Genomic DNA, 18736 nt, shown 5'->3' on the forward strand with positions numbered 1-18736 from the left:
CACTAGTGAAAGTATGATCCCTAGGCCTTGTTTCCAAACATCGAAACTCCGTTTATTTACTGTTTTGTTGCATGTTTACTCGCTGCCATATTTTATTCAGATTGCTATTACCACTCATATACATCCATACTACTTGTATTTCACTATCTCTTCGCCGAACTAGTGCACCTATACATCTGACAAGTGTATTAGGTGTGTTGGGGACACAAGAGACTTCTTGTATCGTGATTGCAGGGTTGCTTGAGAGGGATATCTTTGACCTCTTCCTCCCTGAGTTCGATAAACCTTGGGTGATCCACTTAAGGGAAACTTGCTGCTGTTTTACAAACCTCTGCTCTTGGAGGCCCAACACTGTCTACAAGAATAGAAGCACACGTAGACATCAATCACTTTTCTGGCGCCGTTGCCGGGGAGGAAAGATAAAAGGCACTCATACTCCGGTCCCAGGTAACTAAGTACTTTTCTATTGCCGTTGTGTGTGCGCTCGAAGCTATTTCCTTTAGATCCTGCAATTGCATCTTTTTGTCTCTTGTTTTTATTTTCACTAGTAAGGCTTAATGGAAGACAACAACAAAATGAGAGATCTTTATGAACTTTATCTTGAATTAGGACATGATGTGTTTGAAGAGAAAATTAAAAAACCCATGGAACTTATGCATGCTAATGGGAATGTTATTAGTATGAATGCTTTGAACACCATTGTTGCTAATGCTATGGAAGAATTTAAGCTTGGGGAGGTCGGTTTTGATGAAAATGATCTCTTTAGTCCTCCGGGTATTGAGGAGAAAGTTTATGTTGATTATGATATGCCTCCTATTTATGATGATTATAATGATAGTGGTCTTCTAGTGCCGCCTACTATGGAGGATAAAGTTTATTATGATGATACTATGCCTCCTACACTTGATGAGAATAATAATGATCGCTACTTTGTTGAATTTGCTCCCACTACAACTAATAAAATTGATTATGCTTATGTGGAGAGTAATGATACTTTTATGCATGTGAATAAGAATGCTTTATGTGATACTTATATTGTTGAGTTTGTTCATGATGCTACTGAAAGTCATTATGAGAGAGGAAAATATGGTTGTAGAAATTTTCATGTTACTAAAACACCTCTCTATATGCTGAAATTTTTGAAGTTACACTGGTTTTATCTTCCTATGCTTGTTACTTTACTCTTCATGAACTTGTTTATTTACAAGATCCCTATGCATAGGAAGCATGTTAGACTTAAATGTGTTTTGAATTTGCTTCTTGATGCTCTCTTTTGCTTCAACTCTTATGTCTTACAAGTGCATCATTAAAATTGCTGAGCCCATCTTAATGGCTATAAAGAAATCACTTCTTGGGAGATAACCCATGTTTTTATTTTACTACAGCAATTTTGTTTTATATTTGAGTCTTGGAAGTTGTTACTACTGTAGCAACCTCTCCTTATCTTATTTTATTGCATTGTTGTGCCAAGTAGAGTCTTTGATAGCAAGGTTCATACTAGATTTGGATTATTGCGCAGAAACAGATTTCTGTTTGTCACGAATTTGGGCAGGGTTCTCTGTAGGTAACTCAGAAAAATCTGCCAATTTACGTGCGTGATCCTCAGATATGTACGCAACTTGCATTCAATTTGAGCATTTTCATCTGAGCAAGTCCAGTGCCTCTAAAAAATTCGTTTTTACGGACTGTTCTGTTTTGATAGATTCTGCCTTTTATTTCGAATTGCCTCTTTTGCTGTGTTGGATGGATTTCTTTGTTCCATTAACTTCCAGTAGCTTTGAGCAATGTCCAGAAGTGTTAAGAATGATTGTGTCACCTCTGAACATGTGAAATTTTTGATTATGCACTAACCCTCTAATGAGTTTGTTTTAAGTTTGGTGTGGAGGAAGTTTTCTAGGGTCAAGAGAGGAGGATGATATACTATGATCAAGAAGAGTGAAGAGTCTAAGCTTGGGGATGCCCCCGTGGTTCATCCCTGCATATTTCAAGAAGACCCAAGCGTCTAAGCTTGGGGATGCCCAAGGCATCCCCTTCTTCATCGATAATTTATCAGGTTTCTTCTCTTGAAACTATATTTTTATTCGGTCACATCTTATGTACTTTACTTGGAGCGTCTGTTTGCTTTTATTTTTGTTTATGTTTGAATAAATTCATGCTTGTGTGGGAGAGAGACACGCTCCGCTCGTTCATATGAACACTAGTGTTCTTAGCTTTACTCTTAATGTTCATGGCGAAGGTTGAAACTGCTTTGTTCATTGTTATATGGTTGGAAACAGAAAATGCTGCATGTGGTAATTGGTATAATGTCTTGAATAATTTGATACTTGGCAATTGTTGTGCTCATATAGATCATGTTTAAGCTCTTGCATCATGTACTTTGCACCCATTAATGAAGAACTACATAGAGCTTGTTAAAATTTGGTTTGCATGATTGGTCTCTCTAAGTCTAGATATTTTCTGGTTAAGGTGTTTGAACAACAAGGAGACGATGTAAAGTCTTATAATGCTTACAATATGTTCATATGTGAGTCTTGCTGCACCGTTTTGTACTTGAGTTTGCTTCAAACAACCTTGCTAGCCTAGCCTTGTATTGAGAGGAATTCTTCTCGTGCATCCAAATTCTTGAGCCAAAACTATGCCATTTGTGTCCACCATACCTACCTACTACATGGTATTTCCTACCATTCCAAGCAAATACTTCATGTGCTACCTTTAAACAATTCAAAAGCTATTATCTCTTATTTGTGTCAATGTTTTATAGCTCATGAGGAAGTATGTGGTGTTTATCTTTCGATCTTGTCATTTATTTCTGACAGACTTTCACAATGGACTAGTGGCTTCATCCGCTTATCCAATAACTTTGCAAAAAGAGCTGGCAACGGGGTTCCCAGCCCCAATTAATTAACTTTCATTAATAATTCTCTTCACATGTTTTGCTCTGATTCATCAGTAAGCAACTTAAATTTGCAAATAGACACTCCTCCATGGTATGAGATTGTTGGAAGGCACTTGAGGATTCGGTTAGCCATGGCTTGTGTAAGCAAAAGGTTGGGAGGAGTGTCATCCATAAATATAGAAAAACTAAACTAAAGTACATGTGTAAACAAAAGAGAAGAGGGGTGATCTACCTTGCTGGTAGAGATAACGTCCTTCATGGGAGCTGCTCTTGAAAGTCTGGTTGATAAGGTAGTTAGAGTACCCACTACCATTCGTTGACAACAACAAACACCTCTCAAAACTTTACTTTCATGCTCTCTATATGATTTCAAAACTTGAAAAGCTCTAGCACATGATTTAATCCATGCTTCCCTCTGCGAAGGGCCATTCTTTTACTTTATGTTGAGTCAGTTTACCTACTTCCTTCTATCTTAGAAGCAAACACTTGTGTCAACTGTGAATTGATTCTTACATGTTTACCTATTGCACTTGTTATATTGCTTTATGTTGACAACTATCCATGAGATATACATGTTACAAGTTGAAAGCAATTGCTGAAACTTAATCATCCTTTGTGTTGCTTCAATGCCTTTTACTTTGAATTTATTGCTTATGAGTTAACTGTTATGCAAGTCTTATTGATGCTTGTCTTGAAAGTACTATTCATGAAAAGTCTTTGCTATATGATTCAGTTGTTTACTCATTGTCTTCATCATTGCTTCGAATCGCTGCATTCATCTCATATGCTTTACAATATTATTGATCAAGATTATGTTGGTAGCATGTCACTTAAGAAATTATTCTTGTTATCGTTTACCTACTCGAGGGCGAGTAGGAACTAAGCTTGGGGATGCTTGATACGTCTCAAACGTATCTATAATTTCTTATGTTCCATGCTAGTTTTATGACAATACCTACATGTTTTGTTCACACTTTATGGCATATTTATGCGTTTTCCGGAACTAACCTATTGACGAGATGCCGAAGTGCTAGTTCCTGTTTTCTGCTGTTTTTGGTTTCAGAAATCCTAGTAAGGAAATATTCTCGGAATCGGACGAAATCAACGCCCAGCATCTTAGAATTCCACGAAGCTTCCAGAACACCCGAGAGCCACCAGAGGAGAGCCACAGGGGGCCCACACATGGGGCTGGCGCGGCCAGGCTAGGGCCTGCGCCCCCCTATTGTGTGGCGGCTCCGTAACCCCTCCGACTCCGCCTCTTCGCCTATTTAAAGCTCCCTAACCTAAATCTTCGATACGGAAAAGCCACGGTATGAGAAACCTTCCAGAGCCTCCGCCATCGCGAAGCCAAGATCTGGGGGACAGGAGTCTCTGTTCCGGCACTCCGCCGGGACGGGGAAGTGCCCCCGGAAGGCATCTCCATCGACACCACCGCCATCTTCATCAACGCTGCTGTCTCCCATGAGGAGGGAGTAGTTCTCCATCGAGGCTAAGGGCTGTACCGGTAGCTATGTGGTTAATCTCTCTCCTATGTACTTCAATACAATGATCTCATGAGCTGCCTTACATGATTGAGATTCATATGAGCTTTGTATCACTATTAGTATATGTGCTACTCTTGTGATGTTATTAAAGTAGTCTATTCCTCCTTCACGGTGTAATGGTGACAGTGTGTGCATCGTGTAGTTCTTGGCGTAGGCTATGATCATAATCTCTTGCAGGTTATGGAGTTAATTATTACTATCATAGTATTGATGTGATTCATTCCCCCTTCATAGTGTAAAGGTGACAGTGTGTATGCTATGTTAGTACTCGGTTTAAATTGCAAAGATCTATTATGCTCTAAAGGTTACTTAAACATGAATACCGAATGTTGTGGAGCTTGTTAACTCCGGCATTGAGGTGCTCTTGTAGACCTACACAACGAATGGTGTTCATTATCAAACAAGAGTATATGTAGCACAAAGGAAGAGAACTTATTTATTATGTCATCAATGTTGAGAGTGTCCACTAGTGAAAGTATGATCCCTAGGCCTTGTTTCCAAACATCGAAACTCCGTTTATTTACTGTTCTGTTGCATGTTTACTCGCTGCCATATTTTATTCAGATTGCTATTACCACTCATATACATCCATACTACTTGCATTTCACTATCTCTTCGCCGAACTAGTGCACCTATACATCTGACAAGTGTATTAGGTGTGTTGGGGACACAAGAGACTTCTTGTATCGTGATTGCAGGGTTGCTTGAGAGGGATATCTTTGACCTCTTCCTCCCTGAGTTCGATAAACCTTGGGTGATCCACTTAAGGGAAACTTGCTGCTATTTTACAAACCTCTGCTCTTGGAGGCCCAACACTGTCTACAAGAATAGAAGCACACGTAGACATCACGTATCTATAATTTCTTATGTTTCATGCTAGTTTTATGACAATACCTACATGTTTTATTCATACTTTATATCGTTTTGATGCATTTTCCGGAACTAACCTATTAACGAGATGCCGAAGTGCCAGTTACTGTTTTCTGCTGTTTTTGGTTTTAGAAATCTTACACAGGAAATATTCTCGGAATTGGACGAAATCAAGGCCACGATCTTATATTTCCACGAAGCTTCCAGAACACCGGAGAGGGACCAGAGGGGAGGCCCAGGGCCCCCACACAGTATGGCGGCGCGGCCAGAGGGGGGGGGGGGGCGCCCCCTGGTGTGTGGGACCCCAGACCCCTTCCGACTCCGCCTCTTCGCCTATTTAAGCCGTCCTGACCTAAATCTTCGAGACGGATTGAGGAAACACCAGAAAACCTTCCAGAGCCGCCGCCATCGCGAAACTCCAATTCGGGGGACAGAAGTCTCTGTTCCGGCACCCTGCCTGGACGGGGAAGTGCCCCCGGAAGGCATCTCCACCGCCATCTTCACCGCCATCGCTGTCTCCATGATGAGGAGGGAGTAATTCTCCCCCGAGGCTGAGGGCTCTACCGTAGCTATGTGGTTCATCTCTCTCTTTGTGATCTAGTTGAATATCATCTATGTGTTACTCTGGTGATGTTATTAAAGTAGTCTATTCCTCCTTCATGATGTAAAGGTGACGGTGTGTGCATCATGTAGTTCTTGGCATAGGTTATGATTGTAATCTCTTTTGGATTATGGAGTTAACTATTACTATGATAGTATTGATGCGATCTATTCCCCCTTTCATAGCTATTGGTGACGGTGTGTATGCTATGTTAGTACTCGGTCTAAATTGCAATGATCTATTATGCTCTAAAGGTTACTTAAATATGAATGCCGAATGTTGTGGAGCTTGTTAACTCCGGCTTGAGGGAGCTCTTGTAGCCCTACACAATGAATGGTGTTTGTTATCAAACAAGAGTATATGTAGCACAAGTGAGGAGAAGTTATTTATTTGTTATGTGATCAATGTTGAGAGTGTCCACTAGTGAAAGTAGGATCCCTAGGCCTTGTTTCCAATACTGCAAACACCGCTTACTTACTGTTCTACTGCATGTTTACTTGCTGCCATATTTATTTCAGATTATTATTACCACTCATATTCATCTATACCACCTGCGTTTTAATATCTCTTCGCCGAACTAGTGCACCTATACATCTGACAAGTGTATTAGGTGTGTTGGGGACACAAGAGACTTCTTGTATCGTAATTGCAGGGTTGCTTGAGAGGAATATCTTTGACCTCTACCTCCCTGAGTTCGATAAACCTTGGGTGATTCACTTAAGGGAAACTTGCTGCTGTTCTACAAACCTCTGCTCTTGGAGGCCCAACACTGTCTACAAGAATAGAAGCACACGTAGACATCAGTGTCTCTCCAATAAGATAAATAACATGTTGGTGAACAAATTACAATTTGGCAATTGACAAATAGAGAAGCATATACATATCATGATGACTACTATGAGATTTACTTAGGGCATTACGACAAAGAACATAGACCGCCATCCAGCATGCATCTATGCCTAAAAAGTCCACCTTCGGGTTAGCATCCGCACCCCTTCCAGTATTAAGTTGCAAACAACAGACAATTGCATTAAGTACTGTGCGTAATGTAAACAATACAAATATCGTTAGACAAAGCATTGATGTTTTATCCCTAGTGGCAACAGCACATCCACAACCTTAGGGGTTGCTGTCACTCCCCCAGATTCAATGGAGACATGAACCCACTATCTAGCATAAATACGCCCTCTTGGAGTTACAAGTATCAACTTGGCCAGAGCCTCTACTAGCAACGGAGAGCATGCAAGATCATAAACAACACATATATGATAGATCAATAATCAACTTGACATAGTATTCCATATTCATCGGATCCAACAAACACAACATGTAGCATTACAAATAGATGATCTTGATCATGATAGGTGCTGGCGTGTGGGAGTTAGAAATCCCTGGGGTGTAACAGCGCCAGAAAAGTAGCTCCTTGTGACCGTAAAGCACACGTCCGTTGGGAACCCCAAGAGGAAGGTATGATGAGCACATCAGCAAGTTTTCCCTCAGTAAGAAACCAAGATTTATCGAACCAGTAGGAGATGAAGGCCACGTGAAGGTTGTTGGTGAAGGAGTGTAGTGCGGCGCAACACCAGTGATTCCGGCGCCAACGTGGAACCTGCAAAACACAATCAAACTACTTTGCCCCAACTTAACAGTGAGGTTGTCAATCTCACCGGCTTGCTGAAAACAAAGGATTAAACGTATGGTGTGGAGAATTATGCTTGCTTGCAGAAAACAAAAGAGAATAATGATTGCATTAGGTTGTATTTCAGATGTAAAAGAATGGACCGGGGTCCACAGTTCACTAGTGGTGTCTCTCCAATAAGATAAATAGCATGTTGGGTGAACAAATTACAATTGGGCAATTGACAAATAGAGAAGCATATACATATCATGATGACTACTATGAGATTTACTTAGGGCATTACGACAAAGAACATAGACCGCCATCCAGCATGCATCTATGCCTAAAAAGTCCACCTTCGGGTTAGCATCCGCACCCCTTCCAGTATTAAGTTGCAAACAACAGACAATTGCATTAAGTAATGTGCGTGATGTAAACAATACAAATATCCTTAGACAAAGCATTGATGTTTTATCCCTAGTGGCAACAACACATCCACAACCTTAGGGGTTGCTGTCACTCCCCCAGATTCATTGGGGACATGAACCCACTATCTAGCATAAATACTCCCTCTTGGAGTCACAAGTATCAACTTGGCCAGAGCCTCTACTAGCAACGGAGAGCATGCAAGAACATAAATAACATATATGATAGATCAATAATCAACTTGACATAGTATTCCATATTCATCGGATCCCAACAAACACAACATGTAGCATTACAAATAGATGATCTTGATCATGATAGGCAGCTCACAAGATCTAAACATGATAGCACAAGAGGAGAAGACAACCATCTAGCTACTGCTATGGCCCGTAATCCAAGGATGAACTACTCACGCATCAGTCCGGAGGCAGGCATGGTGATGTAGAGCCCTCCGGTGATGATTCCCCTCTCCGGCAGAGTGCCGGAGGCGATCTTCTGAAACCCCCGAGGTAGAGTTGACGGCGGCGGCTGATAACCCACAAGTATAGGGGATCGCAACAGTCTTCGTGGGAAGTAAAACCCAAATTTATTGATTCGACACAAGGGGAGACAAAGAATACTTGTAAGCCTTAACAACTGAGTTGTCAATTCAGCTGCACCTGGAAAAGCACTAGTAACAGGGGTGATGTGAAAGCAGCAGTAATATGAGAGCAATAGTAACAGTAACACATCAGCAGTAGTAGTAACACAGAGGCAATGGCACCAGAAAATAGTTGATACTACTTCCAATGACATATAGGATCGAGTGAGTATTTGATGATGAAAGATGGACCGGGGTTCCCAGCTATCTACACTAGTGGTAACTCTCCAATAACAAGTGACAAGTGTTGGGTGAACAAATTACAGTTGGGCAATTGATAGGATTGAAATAGCATTAAGATAGAACATCAAGTCTATTAATCATGTAGGCATGTTTTCCATATATAGTCATACGTGCTCGCAATGAGAAACTTGCATAACATCTTTTGTCCTACCAGCCGGTGGCAGCCGGGCCTCAAGGGAATCTACTGGTAATTAAGGTACTCCTTTTAATAGAGCACCGGAGCAAAGCATTAACACTTGGTGAAAACATGTGATCCTCATATCTAAGCCTTCCCCTCCAGTTATCCCGATTGCTTTGTCACTGGGGCCTCGGGTTCCGGACATAGACATGTGCAAACAACTTGTAGATACAATCTAAGCAATAATTATAGAGCTCAAATCTAAGATCATGCCACTCGTGCACTAGTGACAAGCATTAAACACAACAAGGTTGCAACAACAATAACTTCACAAACTTATATAGATAGACTGATCATAATGTAACAATTCATCGGATCCCAACAAACACAACACCGATTACATCAGATGGATCTCAATCATGTAAGGCAGCTCATGAGATCATTGTATTGAAGTACATGGGAGAGAGAGTACCAACTAGCTACAGCTAGAACCCGTAGTCCACGGGGGAACTACTCACGGAGCATGATGGAGGCGGTGGCGTCGATGGAGAAGGCTTCCGGGGGCACTTCCCCGTCCCAGCGGCGTACCGGAACAGAGATTCTGTCCCCCGAAATGGAGTTTCGCGATGGCGGCGGCGCCACTGGAGTCTTTCTGGAATATGATTGATTGTTGTAGGGTTTTCGCGTCGCGAGGGATTATATAGGCGAAGAGGCGGCGCGAGGGGGTGCCAGAGGGGCCCACCCATAGCTGGGCGCACCCCCCTCCTTGGCCGCGCCGCCAGGTGGTGTGGGGGCCCCTTGGCCCCTCTCCGTATCTCCTTCAGTGTTCTGGGTCCGTCTCGGTAAAATAGGAGCTTCAGCTTTTGTTTCATCCAATTCTGAGAATATTGCCCGAACAGCTTTTCTGGAACCAAAAACAGGAGAAAACAGGAACTGGCACTTCGGCATCTTGTTAATAGGTTAGTCCCGGAAAATGCATAAAAACATTATAAAGTGTGAGCAAAACATGTAGGTATTGTCATAAAACTAGCATGGAACATCAGAAATTATAGATATGTTGGAGACGTATCAAGCATCCTCAAGCTTAGTTGCTACTCGCCCTCGAGTAGGTAAACGATAAAAAGAATAATTTCTGAAGTGACTTGCTACCAACATAATCTTGATCATACTATTGTAAAGCATATGAGATGAATGAAGTGACTCAAGGCAATGATCTATAGTTTGCTAACAAATAGATATCATATAGAAAAACTTTTCATGAATAGTACTTTCAAGGCAAGCATCAAAAAGTCTTGCATAAGAGTTAACTCATAAAGCAATAAATTCTTAATAAGAGGTTTGAAGCAACACAAAGGAAGATTTAAGTTTCAGCAATTGCTTTCAACTTTCAACATGCATATCTCATGGATATTTGTCAACACAAAGTAATATAATAAGTGCAATCAGTAAACATGTAAGAATCAATGCACAGTTGACACAAGTGTTTGCTTCTAAGATAGAAAGAAGTAGGTAAACTGACTCAACATAAAGTAAAAGAAAGGCCCTTCGCAGAGGGAAGCAGGGATTAAATCATGTGCTAGAGCTTTTCAAGTTTTGAAATCATATAGAGAGCATAAAAGTAAAGTTTTGAGAGGTGTTTGTTGTTGTCAACGAATGGTAGTGGGTACTCTAACTACCTTATCAACCATACTTTCAAGAGCGGATCCCATGAAGGACGTTATCTCTACCAGCAAGGTAGATCATCCCTCTTATCTTTTGTTTACACATGTATTTTAGTTTCATTATTGATGACACTCCTCCCAACCTTTTGCTTACACAAGCCATGGCTAACCGAATCCTCGGGTGCCTTCCAACATTCACATACCATGGAGGAGTGTCTATTTGCAAAATTAAGTTGCTTACTGATAGATCAGAGTAAAGCATGTGAAGAGAATTATTAATGCAAGTTAATTAATTGGGGCTGGGCACCCCGTTGCCAGCTCTTTTTGCAAAATTATTGGATAAGCGGATGTATATGCCACTAGTCCATTGGTGAAAGTCTGTCAGAAGTAAATGACAAGGTTGAAAGATAAACACCACATACTTCCTCATGAGCTATAAAACATTGGCACAAATAAGAGATAATAGCTTTTGAATTGTTTAAAGGTAGCACATGAAGTATTTACTTGGAATGGCAGGAAATACCACATAGTAGGTAGATATGGTGGACACAAATGGCATAGGTTTTGGCTCAAGGTTTTGGATGCACGAGAAGCATTTCCTCTCAGTACAAGGCTTTGGCTAGCAAGGTTGTTTGAAGCAAACACAAGTATGAACCGGTACAGCAAAACTTACATAAGAACATATTGGAAGTATTATAAGACTCTACACTGTCTTCCTTGTTGCTCAAACACTTTTACCAGAAAATATCTAGACCTTAGAGAGACCAATCATGCAAACCAAATTTCAACAAGCTCTACGGTAGTTCTCCACTAATAGGTTTAAACTACATGATGCAAGAGCTTAAACATGATCTACTTGAGAGCTCAAAACAATTGCCAAGTATCAAATTATTCAAGACAATATGAAGCATTTCCTGTTTCCAACCAAATATCAATAAGTGCTGCGGCTCTCAGCTTCGCTATGAACATGGAAAATAAAACGAAGAACACCAGTGTTCATATGAAAAAGCAGAGCGTGTCTCTCTCCCACACAAGGATTGCTCGGATCCGATTTTATTCAAACACAAACAAAAATAAAAGCACACAGACGCTCCAAGTAAAGCACATATGATGTGGAAGAATAAAAATATAGTTTCACTAGAGATGACAAGTTGTTGATGAAGAAGGGGATGCCTTGGGCATCCCCAAGCTTAGACGCTTGAGTCTTCTTGAAATATGCTTGGGTGAACCATGGGGGCATCCCCAAGCTTAGGCTCTTCACTCTTCTTGATCACATTATATCACCCTTCTCTCTTGACCCTTGAAAACTTCTGCCACACCAAACTTCTCATAAACTTCATTAGAGGGGTTAGTACTCAAAAAACTTTAATCCACTTTAGTCCTGTAGTGACACATTGCAAGAACTCAATAAAACATTAGCTACAGCTCTCCACGTCTAGAAAGCCTTACTTAAACTCCACAAGAGACAATGCAAAAAACAGAGACAAAATCTGCCAAAACAGAACAGCCAGTAAACATGAATTTTTACGATGTACTTCCGTTGCTCAAATCAGAAAACGCAGAACTAATGAAAGTTGCATACATATCTGAGGAACACGCATGAATTTTTGCAGAATTTTTAGGTTCTCCTACAGAGAGATCTACTCAAATTCGTGACAGCTAAAAATCTGTCACTGCAAAGAAATCCAAATCTAGCATCAACTTTCTATTAGAGACTTTACTTGGCACAACAATGCGATAAAATAAAGATACAAAGGAGTAGTTACAGAAGTAAGCAAACTCCTTGACTCAAATAAAAGAAAAATTACAGAAATAAAACAATGGGTTGTCTCCCATAAGTGCTTTTCTTTAATGCCTTTCAGCTAGGCGCAGAAGATTTTAATGATGCTCACATGAAAATAGTAAATGAAGCAAAAGGAGCATCAAGAAGCAAATTCAAAACACATTTAAGCCTAACCCACTTCCTATGCATAGGAATCTTGTACACAAATAAATTCATGAAGAATAAAGTGACAAGCATAGGAAGATAAAACACGAGTAACTTCAAAATTTTCAGCACGTAGAGAGGTGTTTTAGTACCTTGAAAATTTCTACAACCATATTTTCCTCTCTCATAATAATTTCCAGTAGCATCATGAACAAACTCAACAATATAACTATCACATACAGCATGCTTTTCATGATCTACATTCACATAATTTTTATCAAGCTAAAAATTAATGGGATTAAAACTTTCAAACCCACTTTTATCAATAATATAACAAGATGATTGATCAATCTCAAAAGATATGGGACTCCTAGATAAAGTCAAGACCTCTCCAATCCCATTTTCATTAGTAGTACAATTAATATTATCAAGTAACATAGGACCATCATCTAGAGCTTTATCAAAAACATTTGCTAAGCAAAACTCTTTAGTACCATGCATTTCAATATCAGGCATAAACAAAGCATTATCATGAGATTTATCAAAATAGCATGGATTATCATAGATAACAGTAGCATAATTATTCTCACAAGTTTTACTCATAGGGAATATTTCAAGAGAATCCACAGGAACATAACATTGATCCTCCTTTGGTAAGCATGGAGGACAATCAAATAATGTAAGAGATAAAGAGTTACTCTCATTAGAAGGTTGGCATGGGTAGCTAATCCATTTTTCCTCCTTTTGTTCATCACTCTCCTCCTCTTTTTCATCCAATGAGCTTTCAGGTTCATCAATTCCCACAGGTTCCTGCAAATTGTGAGTGCATTCTTGTGCATGAATGAGTCTCTCTTTATAATCAATGATATAAGGATTATTGCTATAACTTTCTATGCAAAAATCAAGGATAGAAGAGACATAACCTTTAAGGTTCTTACAAGCAATACAAGTTTCATAATTTTTAGCCATGAAGGATTCTATCTCAGAGGCTCCCATAAATAAAACAAATTGTTCTACTTCTTCGAACCCAAGATGAATATAGTTATTCCAATGATAGTTCATAATTAAAACTTCTTCACTAAAGCCACATTGGAATTTAAGATGTTTAGTATCCTGTTTAGAGCAACAGTTTATATCATGGCGTTTAAGCAAGATTTTAGCAGTTGTATTCAATTTTTCTATAACGGCACTCATGACTTTACCCTTTCTTGATTCTCTATAATTCATATATAATTCTATAAGCTCCATATAGGTTATGGGTTCTTCCATAACAACAGTTTTTAATTTTTCGGTTTTTCAAATTTTTATGTATTTTCGGGTATATAAGAAAAATAAAACTAGACAAAAGTAAACTAAGCAAAATAACACTGGATAGAAATAAACTAAGCACAAATAAACTAGGCAAAAGTAAACTAAGCAAAACAAAATAAAATAAAAACAGAGAGAGAGAGGTAGAGTGTACTCCCCAGGTGAACTTATGAGTAGAGCTATGCCTCCCCGGCAACGGCGCCAGAAAATAGTCTTGATAACCCACAAGTATAGGGGATCGCAATAGTCTTCGAGGGAAGTAAAACCCAAATTTATTGATTCGACACAAGGGGAGACAAAGAATACTTATAAGCCTTAACAACTGAGTTGTCAATTCAGCTGCACCTGGAAAAGCACTAGTAACAGGGGTGATGTGAAAGCAGCAGTAATATGAGAGCAATAGTAACAGTAACACAGCAGCAGTAGTAGTAACACAGAGGCAGTGGCACCAGAAAATATTTGATACTACTTCCAATGACATATAGGATCGAGTGAGTATTTGATGATGAAAGATGGACCGGGGTTCCCAGCTATCTACACTAGTGGTAACTCTCCAATAACAAGTGACAAGTGTTGGGTGAACAAATTACAGTTGGGCAATTGATAGGATTGAATAGCATTAAGACAGAACATCAAGTCTGTTAATCATGTAGGCATGTTTTCCATATATAGTCATACGTGCTCGCAATGAGAAACTTGCATAACATCTTTTGTCCTACCAGCCGGTGGCAGCCGGGCCTCAAGGGAATCTACTGGTAATTAAGGTACTCCTTTTAATAGAGCACCGGAGAAAAGCATTAACACTTGGTGAAAACATGTGATCCTCATATCTAAGCCTTTCCCTCCAGTTATCCCGATTCTTTGTACTACTGGGGCCTCGGGTTCCGGACATAGACATGTGCAAACAACTTGTAGATACAATCTAAGCAATAATTATAGAGCTCAAATCTAAGATCATGCCACTCGTGCACTAGTGACAAGCATTAAACACAACAAGGTTGCAGCAACAATAACTTCACAAACTTATATAGATATACTGATCATAATGTAACAATTCATCGGATCCCAACAAACACAACATCGATTACATCAGATGGATCTCAATCATGTAAGGCAGCTCATGAGATCATTGTATTGAAGTACATGGGAGAGAGAGTACCAACTAGCTACAGCTAGAACCCGTAGTCCATGGGGGAACTACTCACGGAGCTTGATGGAGGCGGTGGCGTCGATGGAGAAGGCTTCCGGGGGCACTTCCCCGTCCCGGTGGCGTGCCGGAACAGAGATTCTGTCCCCCGAAACGGAGTTTCGCGATGGCGGCGGCACCCCTGGAGTCTTTCTGGAATATGATTGATTGTTGTAGGGTTTTCGCGTCGCGAGGGATTATATAGGCGAAGGGGCGGCGCGAGGGGGTGCCAGAGGGGCCCACCCCATAGCTGGGCGCGCCCCCCTCCTTGGCCGCGCCGCCAGGTGGTGTGGGGCCCCCTTGGCCCCTCTCCGTCTCTCCTTCGGTGTTCTGGGTCCGTCTCAGTAAAATAGGAGGTTCGGCTTTTGTTTCTTCCAATTCCGAGAATATTGCCCGAACAGCTATTCTGGAACCAAAAACAGGAGAAAACAGGAACTGGCACTTCAGCATCTTGTTAATAGGTTAGTCCCGGAAAATGCATAAAAACATTATAAAGTGTGAGCAAAACATGTAGGTATTGTCATAAAACTAGCATGGAACATCAGAAATTATAGATACGTTGGAGACGTATCAGCGGCGCCTCTGGAACTTTTCTCGTATCGTGGCTCTCGGTACTAGGGTTTTCGCGGACGAAGGAATAAATAGGCGAAGGGGCAGAGTCGGGGGAGCCAGGAGGCTCCCTCCCCACATCACGGCGCGGCCAGGGGCCCCACCACGCCGCCCTATCACTACAAGAAAAGTTCTGATAGACAACGTCTCAAAATCGTCCGCTACGGGGTATTTTTCGTCGCCTATTGGCCTAACCCGACGATATGGGTTCTGTTGTCGTAACTGCGTCAAGCAAAGTCCTACGATGATTTTTTCGGTCCGTCGCGCTTGGGCGCCCTTCCGCCACGGAAAATCGGACCGTTGCACAAGTGTTTCCGGGAGCCCGTTGACTGCTAACATCATGCAAACTGACACGTGGCAGATGCCGTTAACTGGCAGTTAACGGCGTTAACCGGCTGAAACCCCGTGGTAGATGGTAGGCCCACACGAGGCCTGCCACGTCTTAAGCGGGCCGGCCCATTAAGTTTGCGGGCCAGGCCAGCTGACTTAGTTTGACCGGTCAACTATATAGCTGGGCTGGTCCATTAGTTACGTGGGCCGGGCCTAACCTCTAAGGTTGACTGGTCAAAACATTAATGGGCCGGCCCACTAAGCATGTGGGCCGGGCCGAATGCACTCGTTTGACCGGTCAACAGGCAAAAGGGCCGGCCCACAAGACATGTGGGACCCACTTTCCTGTTATCGGGCCGGCCCATTTACCAAGTGGGGTCCACCTTAAAACAAGTGGGCCGGCCCAAGAAGTTATTGGGCCAGCCCAATTAGCATGTGGGTCCCACTCCTGCTATCGGGCCGGCCCATTTAGTACGTGGGGTCCACAATAGATCAAATGGGCTAGCCCAACAAGAAAGTGGGCCGGGCCAAAAACACATGTGGGTCCCACTTTCCTGTTAACGGGCCGGCCCATTTAGTATGTGGGGTCCACCATATAGCAAGTGGGCCGGCCCAACAAGATAGTGGGCCGGGCCAAAAACACAGGTGGGTCCCACTTTCCAGTTAAAGGGCCGGCCCATTTAGTATGTGGGTCCACCATATAGCAATTGGGCTGGCCCAACAAGATAGTGGGCCAGGCCAAAAACACAGGTGGGTCCCACTTTCCTGTTAAAGGGCCGGCCCATTTAGTATGTGGGGTCCACCATATAGCAAGTGGGCCGGCCCAACAAGATAGTGGGCCGGGCCAAAAACACAGGTGGGTCCCACTTTCCTGTTAAAGGGCCGGCCCATTTAGTATGTGGGGTCCACCATATAGCAAGTGGGCTGGCCCAACAAGATAGTGGGCCGACCCAATAAGCAGGTGGGGCCCACTTTCCTGTTAACGGGCCGGCCCAATAAGTAGGTGGGCCGACCCAAAATGAAAGTGGGTCCCACACTACTGTAAGTGGGCCGGCCCAATCTGTTGTAGGGCCCTGGTTGTTTGACTAGTCAACTTGCATTAAATTTCATGAGCCTAAAATCTGGTATCAATGATACACACAATTACATACACAAATAAAATAACTAGGAAAATTACAAGGCAATTAATGTGCCCAAATAAAAAAATTACATAGAATCATTGAGGACTTCTATTAGCATCATCAATAACACGTTGACATTTGGCAATCGCCTTGATTGAATCGTGTGTACTCTTGGTCAACATATCAGCTACAGATCTTAAAGCAGCAATACCATGTCTTTTATAAAGTACGACCTTGAGATATTCTTGTTTGATGAAAGGAATGGTCTAGGTTGACGGCTATGAGAGGATGCATCAGAAGAAAGATCAGAACTTTTTGTGGGCCTCTCTTCTGATGAAGATTGCTTCATCACAACTGCATTCTGATAATAATGCAAAAAGAGTTAAATGATGAACTATGTAAACATGTATTAAGCATTGTCGATATGAGATAGTCACAACTACTAAGCACATACTTACATTATATCGTTGCATAGGCTCACCCCGGAACCTTTTTTGCGCTCTATCTTCTACTAAGGACTTCTTCATTACACCTGCATTCTAGTAATATTGCAACATAGTTACAACAGTGAACTATTCAAACATTTATTATGCAATGTAGATATAAGATAATAACAAGTTCCATAAATAAGACAATGTATGGAACTTGTACTAAGCACAGACTTACATCATAATGTTGCACAGGGTCGCTTTGGCGACTATCTTCTAATGATGACTGCTTCATTAAAACTGCATTCTGGTAATATTGCAAACATAGTTACAACAATTAACTATTCAAACATGTATTACGCAATGTAGAGATCAGATAACAGCATGTAGCAGAAATAAGCACAAGATAAGATAAGATGCATGTACTAAGCACATACTGGCTCGCTACAGGTCCTTCTCTTGCGTGCACTAGTCGTGGTCGACATGCCTGTCATTTTAGGTTCAGCCATCAAGTGAAATGCTAATCCTCCTGCTCCATTGTCCTTAATCTGTGTTTAGATATCACATTTAAGACCAAGTCAGCTGGTTTCAAATAACAAAAAACTTGAGCTGCCAAATGAATAAGCCAATATTTACCAGATATCAGATTAAAACCAACTAGATGTTGCTTTTCATGAGATACGAATTTCAGACATTCAGATTTAGAGTAGGGTAATGGCAAGGTTTTCCACATAAAGTATACTGGCATTAAGAATGACCAAATATCAGGTTCAAATCACCTTCGCAGTTGCTCCAAGACAAGCATATCAAATAGGCAGAAACATAGTAAAGCATGAATGGCATTGCTATGGCAGGGTTCCAAGTGTTAATCTCTTGCATAAGGAACAATGCATATAGGTTATAGATAATAACGGAAGTGAACTGCCAAAATTACCAACCAAGAACTCAGATTCAAACCTTCACTAGCGTCCCCGCTGTTAATGTTGGATATTCTAATAAGTGGTTCGCATGATCAATCCATAGGAAAAATAACATTGACAAGTTAGTCTACGATAATACAAAGACCAGACATGCACGCAACAATAACTATACAAGCTGTGCGACAGGAGCATTCATGGAAAAAATAGCTATAAGCTAAAGACGAGGTATAAGAGCAAGCAGATTGGAAATGCACATAGCATGATTATAAAAGCAGTGTGAGAATAGCAGG

At 41.3% G+C, this 18736-nt stretch overlaps 1 long non-coding RNA gene across 1 annotated transcript; it reads right to left on the bottom strand.

Moving 5' to 3' along the window:
- Nucleotides 1–17345: 17345 nt before the first annotated feature.
- Nucleotides 17346–18020, bottom strand: LOC127338264 (uncharacterized). The gene is made up of 3 exons (XR_011754039.1): nt 17765–18020; nt 17557–17637; nt 17346–17459 (listed from the first exon to the last, which is right to left on the bottom strand). It is a non-coding gene; the product is annotated as an uncharacterized lncRNA (long non-coding RNA).
- Between the last annotated feature and the right edge of the window lie 716 nt (nt 18021–18736).

The sequence above is a fragment of the Lolium perenne genome, chromosome 3 (assembly GCF_019359855.2).
Source record: "Lolium perenne isolate Kyuss_39 chromosome 3, Kyuss_2.0, whole genome shotgun sequence".
NCBI lineage: Eukaryota > Viridiplantae > Streptophyta > Magnoliopsida > Poales > Poaceae > Lolium > Lolium perenne.